Source organism: Arachis hypogaea, chromosome 14 (genome assembly GCF_003086295.3).
Source record: "Arachis hypogaea cultivar Tifrunner chromosome 14, arahy.Tifrunner.gnm2.J5K5, whole genome shotgun sequence".
In the NCBI taxonomy this organism is placed as follows: domain Eukaryota; kingdom Viridiplantae; phylum Streptophyta; class Magnoliopsida; order Fabales; family Fabaceae; genus Arachis; species Arachis hypogaea.
This window is the reverse complement of record NC_092049.1, coordinates 125981518-125992103: the sequence shown is the minus strand read 5'-3', so window position 1 is coordinate 125992103 and position 10586 is coordinate 125981518.

Sequence of the window (10586 nt, the reverse complement as noted above, 5' to 3'; positions counted from 1 at the left end):
ATCTTGTAGTAGTGTTCATCATCATCATCATAACATTATTATTAATTAAGCCTGACTAAACAGCTTGACTTGTTGGATATCTTGTGAACAAAAGGAATTGTACTTGGCATTCTCCAACCCAGCTACCAGGCCATCATTATTTATTTCTTACCTTTTCATTAACCAACTCCAATTTTCTTGCCCCTTTTTGTTTTAAATATTTTCTATGGTAGTGTTTGGTTTTTTCTTCTGTTACATCCATAATGCTATGCAAGGCTTTCTTGGGGAGATATAGAAATTATTTTAAAAAATGTTTCAAATATTATCTCTATTTACCTATCTGTGAATCAGTAGAAAAATTTTATCAAAATTATTTTTTCTAAAAATTTAAGCTAATAAAAAAGACAATACAAATAATAAAAAAAAAGATAACCTTATATATCTACAATTTTTTACCCATATAAAAATAAACTTTTATCGTATTATATTTAGACTCATTTAAAACCAAAATATATAATTTTTTATTATTATTTTATTCGAAATGCATTCGCTATCTAGTTCATTAGCACCTATAATTTGTATGCATGCCTATATATTCAAGACATGATAAATTCTTATATTACTGGAAATAAAAATTACATTAGCTCTTAATTAAATACAGTACTGAAAACTATATATTATAAAAGGACAAGACGATATTATATGTATATATGTAACATATATAATTATACATACATTACACAAAGACGATAAAGTTTGAGATTAAAGAACATATATATATGTATGATGACAAGGTAAAAGATGACAACTAGGAGGACCACTAGAAGCCAAAATCATTGCATAGTTGTGAAAAGAACTCCCAAATATATAGGAATTAATGTTTTGGATATTTTCTTCTTGTCACAAGCAAAAGGCACTAATATAGGAAAAGTTGTGGAAAAGCAAGGTTTGATTTAAAATAAATAGAACACCCTTCAACATATAGTGGTGATACTTTTCTTATTATTGTGCTACATTATTAATTAGTGATTTTTTTTTTCCTAAAAATACTTTTTTTTGGGTTGACTAGATATATGTTTTTGGCAAAAACTCCGTGTGTAATCATGCATAATTATGAGGGTTTGTATTTTGTAAGGTGCATTATTATGAACTTTTTGATCCAATGGTTGACACTAAATGATGTATCAACATCAATTAAACCTATTATTATATTTATATGCACTTTAATATAAGAGGCCGTCATAATGGATTTTCCCAAGTAAAAAATAACCTAATTTTAACCATTAATTAATTATATATTTCTAAGTTTGTATCACCTGTATATGTTTTGTGGAATTGTTAATGAATTGTGAATTATAAATTATAATAATCCAAGGCCATCACCTGTATATATTTCCCAAGTGATATTTTTTATTTTTATTTTATTTATTTCAATTGAAACGCTATCTTATCACTTTAAGATTCAGAGAAAAATGGAAGACCATAAAGGTAACTTGTGTTGTAATAACATATATCTTATATGATATGAGAGCATGCAAATATCCAAAGAGAAATAATATCATACTATTTCAATGGCAGCTTTAGTAGTATTTATATTTTTATTGTATGACATTTTGATACATACCAAATTTTGTTACATCATCAACAACTAGAACTTATTATGATATATAGTTGATTTATGAACTTAACTACTATATCATCAACATCATATAACCACTTAAACAAGTCTCCCTCAACTAAGTTTGCTTAAGGCTATTGAAATTAGCAATTAAAAAACAAAAGTGAAAATAACAAATCAATCCCTAACTTTTTGGTTCGCGGATATTTAAGTCTCGGACTATTTAAAATGAGAAAGTCTAGGGGCCAGTATTTTTATCAAAATCTAGCCAGCAAAAGGAAAATGAGTAATTCTCTATCATTAGATGAAATCTCACACCATTAAAAATACTATTGATGGTTAATTGATGGCTACAACTCATAAAATCTGCTGGCCCCTTAACACTCCTCATTTAAAAATACATTTAAGTTCCTGGCATTTTTTAAATTTGGACATATCGATCCCTGAGTCTAATTTGTCCAATTTTAAAAACTCTCTCATGTGTACATATGTGTCAACTAGGTCAGTACAATGGAAGTCACGTTTGATTTTTCCATTGAATCTGACAGACCCAAGTGAACATGAGGGATCGATATGTCTAAATTTTAAAAAAATTCAAGAATTTAAATATATTTTCAAATTTTCAAAAATTTAAATGTTTGCAGATCAAAAACTTAAAGACCTATTTGTCCTTTTCTCAAAACAAAATTTTGCCCCACATTACCAAGAAATCTCGTGGACCCTGGACCCACTTATTATTATTAGTATTAGAGGAAGTATAAGAAGCCAATATATGTTTCGTATAATACATACAATGGGGTTAATTTCAAACTAAAATTAAAGTATATCAGATATTTATTATTCTTGGTATCCGGATGGTTATTCTGGATAGTATGGATATATTGTGTTTGATAAATTAGTAATATTTTACCTGAATGTTCGAATCTGTACGATAACGGATGATTACTTCTTCTTATTGGGCCAAAGAATCAGTCCATTGTACACATTGTATACTTATTCCATTGGCTTCCTAGCTCTTCTTCTTCTTCTTCTTCTTCTTCTTATTATTATTATTATTATTATTATTATTATTATTATTATTATTATTATTATTATTATTATTATTATTATTCAATACTCTATGAGTAAGGTGACATAAGATACTAAATTGTCCTTTTCAGATTTCTACTACGAAAGTGGCATTTGTATAATTTTTGGTTTATAATTTCTAGTTCCATAATTGAGTGAGAATATCAGATCCGAAAGCTTCCATGATTGAGTGAGATATCAAATCTTAACATGGAAAAGGGGAAGAAAAATAAAATCAAAATTAAACCACAAAAGCTAGATTTTAACATTGTCAAATATAGCAACAAATTTAAAAGCTTTTGTTATGAGACCATAAGTTTTTGGATGGTAAATCACATAGCTAATCTGCCCAATCACTTTATTTAAGAAATCGATTTTTAATTTTTAATCTTAATAATAATTGATATAAGACCTGGCATCCAAATTCACTCTTTTAGAACATCACTATAGCATTAATAAGTTGAACATTTGGTGGAAGAACAAGAAGATGCATGAGAGTTTCAATGTTTCATCAAATTGTTTAGTTTTATTATTTTTGGGGTTGGGCTTTTTCTTGTTTTTGGTCAAGAATTTCATCTACTCCGACAGAAGGCTATACCAGAGTATAATTGGCCTATCACTTAGCCCATTTTTAAAACTCTTTTTAAAAAAAAAAAAAACAAAAAGAAAAAAAAGAAATAGTCTCACTCTTCATTCTAATATCTTTTAATTTAAGAACGACTACAACACCGATTAGGGGTGTAGATGGTTGGTGAAACTGGGTTTGTCCTAATTTATTAGATCCGATTTTAAATATATAATTTATTTTTTAGATCATAACTTGGTATGAAACTTAGATATTTTCAGGTCACAATTATATCAGGTCCAAATCAGGTGAAAATCGAGTCTTTAAAGATTTAACAATAATTTATAAAGAAATTTATTTATGATGGACTTATTTATAAAAAAAAATTGTTACCGAGAAGTTAATATCTATATTTAAAATTGAATTTGTCTATAAATTCTAATTTGATACTTTTTTTATCTATTTTCTCTCAACAAGTGCGATTAAAAATAAAGTAATAACCTTATAATTAATATAGCATAATATTAGAATTAATTTAAAACATATATACCTTTTTTAGTTTCTTTAAAGTGCACATAGGTCGGGTGAAGTTGGATTCGCCTTAACCCGAATCCGATCTTAAATAATAGTCGGGTCTATTTTTGAGATCCTTATTTAACTCTAACTCAAATAAAATTATATCAAATTAGCTCCTAAAATATTAGCTCAATTTCCTCTACAAGAAATTTGAGAAATTGAGGTTGTATACAAATGGGTTGGTAATTTCCCAGCAAGGATATATCGTTTTTATTTCGAGGACTAAAATTTGATATCTCTTGGTAATAGTCAAGATACTTATTATTTTGACCAATTTTATGCTATATAAAACATCATTTTTATTATGAATAATAAAAGAAAACCAACTTTTCCAGCTAACACCAATTAATTTTTTAAAAATTATATTATTTATCTTAAATATTAAATCTTAAATCTAAATTCTTAATTTTAAATTATAAACCTAAACTCTAAAGTTAGTTAATGTTGACTATTAATTAAATGTTAATTTTTATCCTTTCTCTTTTATAATATGTCTATATTTATGCTGGTTATGGTAATTATCTATGTTAAAATTAAAATTATATTGTTTTTTAATTTTTAACATTTTTTTTAAATATTATAATCACCATAACATAAATATACTAATACTAAAGTGCACTTAAGAGTGTGACTCTAAAAATTATTTTTGTGATAAAAATACTTTCGAAACATTATAATAGAAAAAATTACTCTTAAAAAAGAATAAAATTTTATCTAGTATAGTCAAAGAATTCTTTCGTCATGGATAAAGCGTGTTAAAATCAAAATTTTCATCTTACATATTTTCATTTTGCTACAGTTTAAAGTGTGGAGGCATTTGGTGCAAAAATTGTGGTTAATTAAAAGTCTTCATAGTTCTTAAAACTGAGTCTCTGGAAAAAACCTTGCACCAGTTTTTGTGGACCGGCCACAAGTTTAAGTTTTAAACCTAAGCTAAGCTTATAGTGAAACTTGATTCAAAGGACAATTATACATTTATATCCAAAAAGTTAGATACAAAATAATATTTTTTTTCTTATATTTGTTTTATCTCTAAACTAATACTATTCAATTTCTTCTTTTTCTTACTAAAAGTATTAGTCCATATAATGTTCTCTTTTCGTAAATACTTTTGTCTCTAAAATGATCTTTCAAAAATACATATATTATTACAAATGATTTGATAATTAAAAGTTATTATCGTCTCTCTCATAAATTGGATATATGATTGTGATTGGTCCAAGAACACTTCTCATAAGGACATGGCAGTGATGTCCCACAAAAAACGTAATCTAAATCATATTAATAGAGAATTTTACGTATATTATTTATTCGGAATCTCTTTAAATTCTCTTTTAATTTCAAACACTATAAATAAAAAGTATATTATTTATTTCTAATCTTTATATTTTTTAGACTATTATTGATTTAATGATTTAAGTATTGAAATTTCTTACAGTACACTCTCATTTCCGTAAAGATGCTAACCTAGAGCAAAAAGATCCACTGCAATAATCTTATATTTCAACCCTACAGATTCATGTTTTATGATCATGAGAAGTATCCTAAATTTATTTTCAGAACAAAATCTTTTCTAAATGTCCCTGGCCAAGCTCAACAAGTAACCAAAAATTCTATGCATTGAAAAACATATTATACGTATATTAAAATTAATTATTATATATTTATATATAAATATATATATTATTTAATTTATTTTAACGTCGTATATTTTATATTTTAAAATATATTTTATACTAATAATTAATTTTAATATACATCTAACATATTCTACCATAGTTAATTACTTTACTTCTTTAAATTTGGCTTTGATTATTAGTGCTTTGCGAATTTAAAGTGAAGTCATGATCAATATTATGAGAGAAGACGAATTTCTTGATAACATCGAGTAGGTAAAATTATCTTTTATTTGCTACAAAGTACATTGAAAAACAGACAATACCAAACCAATTTTGAATAAGTAAACCATTTTGGGGAACATGCACCCACAACCACAATCCATATACAAACCTCGTTTGATTCCTTTCCAAAAGCCTCTTTAATAATAATAATAATAATAATAATAATAATAATAAGTTAATTATACACTAAATAACACAAACAAATCTCCTAATTAAATAATAAATTTAAACACATGCATAACATATATAAGTAACTGGTAGCGAGGCTTATCACAAAAATGGGAATACAAAGTGGACAAAATTAATTGTCATATTTTTATTGCGGGGTTTTTAGTCCCGATTAAAGGTATACGCAGATAGAATCGGATTAAATATAACTAAAAATTTAATTCGATCGGGCATAATTTCTATTAGATTAGATCAGATTGGATATAATATTTGCGTTTTTTAGTATCGGATTCGATCCATAATATTTTTAGATTGGATATCGATATATATACATAATTGAACCTTCTCTTTTTAATTATATTTCTATATAAAAAATTTAATAAAATATTTCTTTCACACTTTTAAATTTATTTATTCCTAAAATATTTTAATCAATTTTTTTAAATAACAAAAATAAAATAATACAATATATGAATAATAACTACTAACTAAAACATACAAATAAGTAAATATAATACCAAACATATATATATATATAGGATGCTATTCGATCCGATTAATCTGCTATATATATATATATATATATAAGATGCTATTCGATCCGATTAATTTGCGGATCAGATTGTATCTGCAATTTTTATATCGGATACGAATATTTATCGCAAATTTACGAATACGATCCGATCTATAAATAATCCTAGTCCCAATCTAACGAACTAAAGAGTATTAAAATAAATACATTGTCTAATATAACTCAAATTAATACTATAATAAGACAATATATATAATTAAATTTATTTTTAATATATATTTTATATTAATAATTAATTTTAATAAAAACCTAACATACTCGTTATATATTATTATTATTATTGTGATATGATTAATGCAAACATAACAAAGAACATAGGTAGGAGGGAGGGGTGGCGCCCACAAATCATTCCCATTACGATCAACAACTACAAAATTCCAACATGTCACTACGACATTATAATTTTTAAAGTTCTTAATTATTATTATTTAATATGAATATGAATTTATATAACGTTGCGACCCCGTTCTGTTCTCCTCACTAGCATGGTAACAAAACTTTGAACCGCCCTTTGTTATGTCGGTTTCCTCCTGAATTTTTATGCTTATTGCTTCTCTGTACAAAATTAGGAAAAAAAAGTTTGCTTAATTAGTTGTGTTATGGAATTAGACTTTCTCAATTTTTTTAAAAAATTATTTTAAAGTGTAATTTTTTATCGTATATTTTTTAAGTAAAATAAAAATATTTAAAAAGAATATTAAATAATATAAGATTACACTTGATAATATTTTTTAAAAGAAAAAATTAAAAAGATTTATTTCTCTAAATTGCAGCTTGCTGGCTAGCTTAGCGGATATTGATGTATTAGTATTTAGTACACACTACTTGTTATCAGATAGTACTTTTTTTTTCTCTTAAATAAGCTAAGGTTTTGGATTCAATTTTCGTACTATTAGTAAAAACAACAGCATATGGTATGTCAAGAAAAAAAGAGAGAATATTTACAATGGTCTTTGAAATTCTTAACTCATTTTAAATTAGTTTTTTATTTTTAAAATGATTAAATAAATCTCTTACTCTTAAAATCGTAAATTTTTACTAATTCAAAAATTATTAAATATTTTAATGTTATTAATGTATACAGTTAAATATTAAGTTGGTATTTAACTGCATATTGATGTGAATATACAATTAATTCAATTTAAATTGGTGTTTTATTTAGTTAAAATATTTAAATTGATTTATTCACACTTATAAAATTTTAACCTCTTCAAATGTTCCTTTTCAACATTTGTTCTAATCAAGGTTCAGAAAACCAGACCGATCATCAAATCGCTCTAGTCATTGGTTCACTGGTTTATTGGTCTAACCGGTTCAACCGGTGGTTTAACCGAAAAAATCGTTTTAGAGTAGAATAATAAATAAATTATAAATACACATCCTAAAAATATAAATCTTAAAATATCTTCGAAATTTAAAACACTACATAAAATATCATCAACCAAATACATATGATCTTATCAAAATCCAAACTCAAAAGTTAAATAGTAATAAAAGTATATCTAAATATTAAATCCCAACATCATGGTTTATCAATAATCAAAATCCGCAAGAACTTGTTGCAAATCTGCTTCGGTGGGATGATCTTCACCTTCATTCCCACCCTGATCAGCAGAAGAAAGAGATGCAGCATAAAGACCACTATTACCACCGCCACTTTGATATAAATCAGCATCAATTTCACCTAATAAAATAGAAATGTTATCATTATATTATAAACTAACAACATTCTAATAAATCATTAGAAACTAAATATACTATACTCACGCAATAAGTCATCCACATTACTAGGAAGATCAGGCTCTTTCTCTACAACCTCCTCAGTCACCCAGAAGTCAACTTGACTGATACTTTTATAATCAATTGGATCATGCTGTGTCTTTTGCTTTCTTTTTTCTTTTTCCTTCCTAAAAAGTTAAATACAATATATGGAGATTTAATAATTTACAAATTTATTATGATAAAGATTACAAATGAAACAATATAGTATTTCATGAAACATATATTAACTGGATTTAAGATGCAAATTATAGGTAACATAAACATTGTCATTCAGTTTATCATGCTCCAATCTATTTCTTCTTTTTGTATGAATCTGGTAAAAAAGGCTCCAATTTCTCTCACACCCAAAAGAAGCAGATGCTTGGCTAAGAATGCGAACAGCTATCTTTTGTAGACATGGAGCAGAGCCTCCGAATAACCTCCACCATTCATCTACCAATTATAAAACCATAACATATTATAAGATATTAATTAAGAACATAGGAGCTCAAAACAAGTTACTATTGATTAAACAAATATTCAACCATATTCTTACCAGGCTTAAGTTCAGATGCAGCTGGAATAACTTCTTGTCTATCAAAACTTTCCTTCCGATCTCTATATAAATGTATTTCTTTCATTGCCTGAACTGAATCCAAATTGTTACACTTGCAATACAAGGTAACAAGATCAAGCAAACCTCGCATAACATCAGGTGCTTCTTTATAATTTTCATTAAAAAGAATTTAGGATTCAGGAAGTAAGCTGCCGCATGAAGATCTTTCTTCAAATGCTTGTCCCATCTTGAGTTGATAATATCTATGTACGGCTGATATGCAGTCTTGGATTGCCTAAACATCTCCTTAATTGCATCTTCTGCCCTTAGCATTCCTTCATAAACATATCCCAAAGATGGGGGTCATCAGCATCAACAACCCTCAGCAAGTAAATCAGAGGGCCCACAAGTTTACATACAGTAAAGCAATCGTCCCATAGATATTATCATATTTTCTATTGATAAGCCTACCAGCAGCAACATAATTGGTCGCATTGTCAGTCACAACATGCACAATATTATTTGGGCCAATCCATTCAATCACCTCAGAAAACAAAGTACACAAGTGTGAAGCATTTTTTACCATACTGGAAGCATCTACTGATTTCACAAAGCACAAACCTTTAGAACAATACACCAAGAAATTGATTAACGTTCTTTGTCTTTGATCTGTCCAACCATCAGCCATGAGGGTACATCCAGTTTCCTTCCATGCACTCCTATAACTATCAACTAGCATTTGACTTTCTCTTTTAAGATCAGCCAACAAATGAACCCTTAACTTATCATAAGAAGGCCCCTTGTAACCAGGTCCAATACCAGCAACACCATCCAACATATCTTGGAAATATGGCGACATCACAGCATTAAATGGAATTTTACAATCCAAAAACCACCGAGCAAATCGTTTATCAACCTCGTGTATCGCCTCTTTGTTTTGCATAACACTTTTAATACTTGGTTGAGCTCCTGGAGTTGTTCTTGGTGCAAACATAGGAGGAATGACTTTGGCTTTTTTCTTTGGATCGCCTCCAACTCCTTGTTGACTCGAGGTACGCTGCTGTTCCTATTCTTCTTGAGCTATTGCCTCATCACCACCCTCTTCACCAAAACTTACTTTTCTTTTTTTTTTGCTGGCCTGAATATCTTTCAACAAACTTTCCATCTGTTTTTTCACATCATATGGAACTTTAGGACATTTTTTCACGTCTCCAGTAATCTTTGCTAGATGTTTCTTCATCCTGTGAATTCCACCTCCATTGAAAACTTGTAGACAAAATAAACATTGATATTGTGGTTTTTCATTCACGTGTTGTAGAGCAACATATTTCCAAGCTAAATCTGTTTTTCCCCTAAGGTTAGAAGAACCTTGTGACTGACTATCGTTAGCACTACGGGAATTAGGATTAGCAGCATCATTCGGAATAAGAGTATCGGCAGGCATGTTATTATTCACAGAAGCATTGTTATCAGCAGTTGCTTCTTGATTAATACTATCTTCCATAACTGGAATTAATAAAACATGTATGAAATTAAACAACACAACACAACACAACACAACACAATGAACATACACAGAAATTGAACAGTTCACAGATGGAGTTCCAGAAATTGAACAGTTAACAGAGCAAGTTCACAGAAATTGAACAGTTCACAGATGAAGTTCCAGAAAATTAAACAGAAATCTAAGTTCAGTTCACAGGGGAAGTTGAGCTGCAAAATAGAAGACCAGCCAGCTTAACATTCAGATTTTTTATTTCTTATGCTCAGCAGCAAACAGAAATTGAGCCGAGGACCAAACA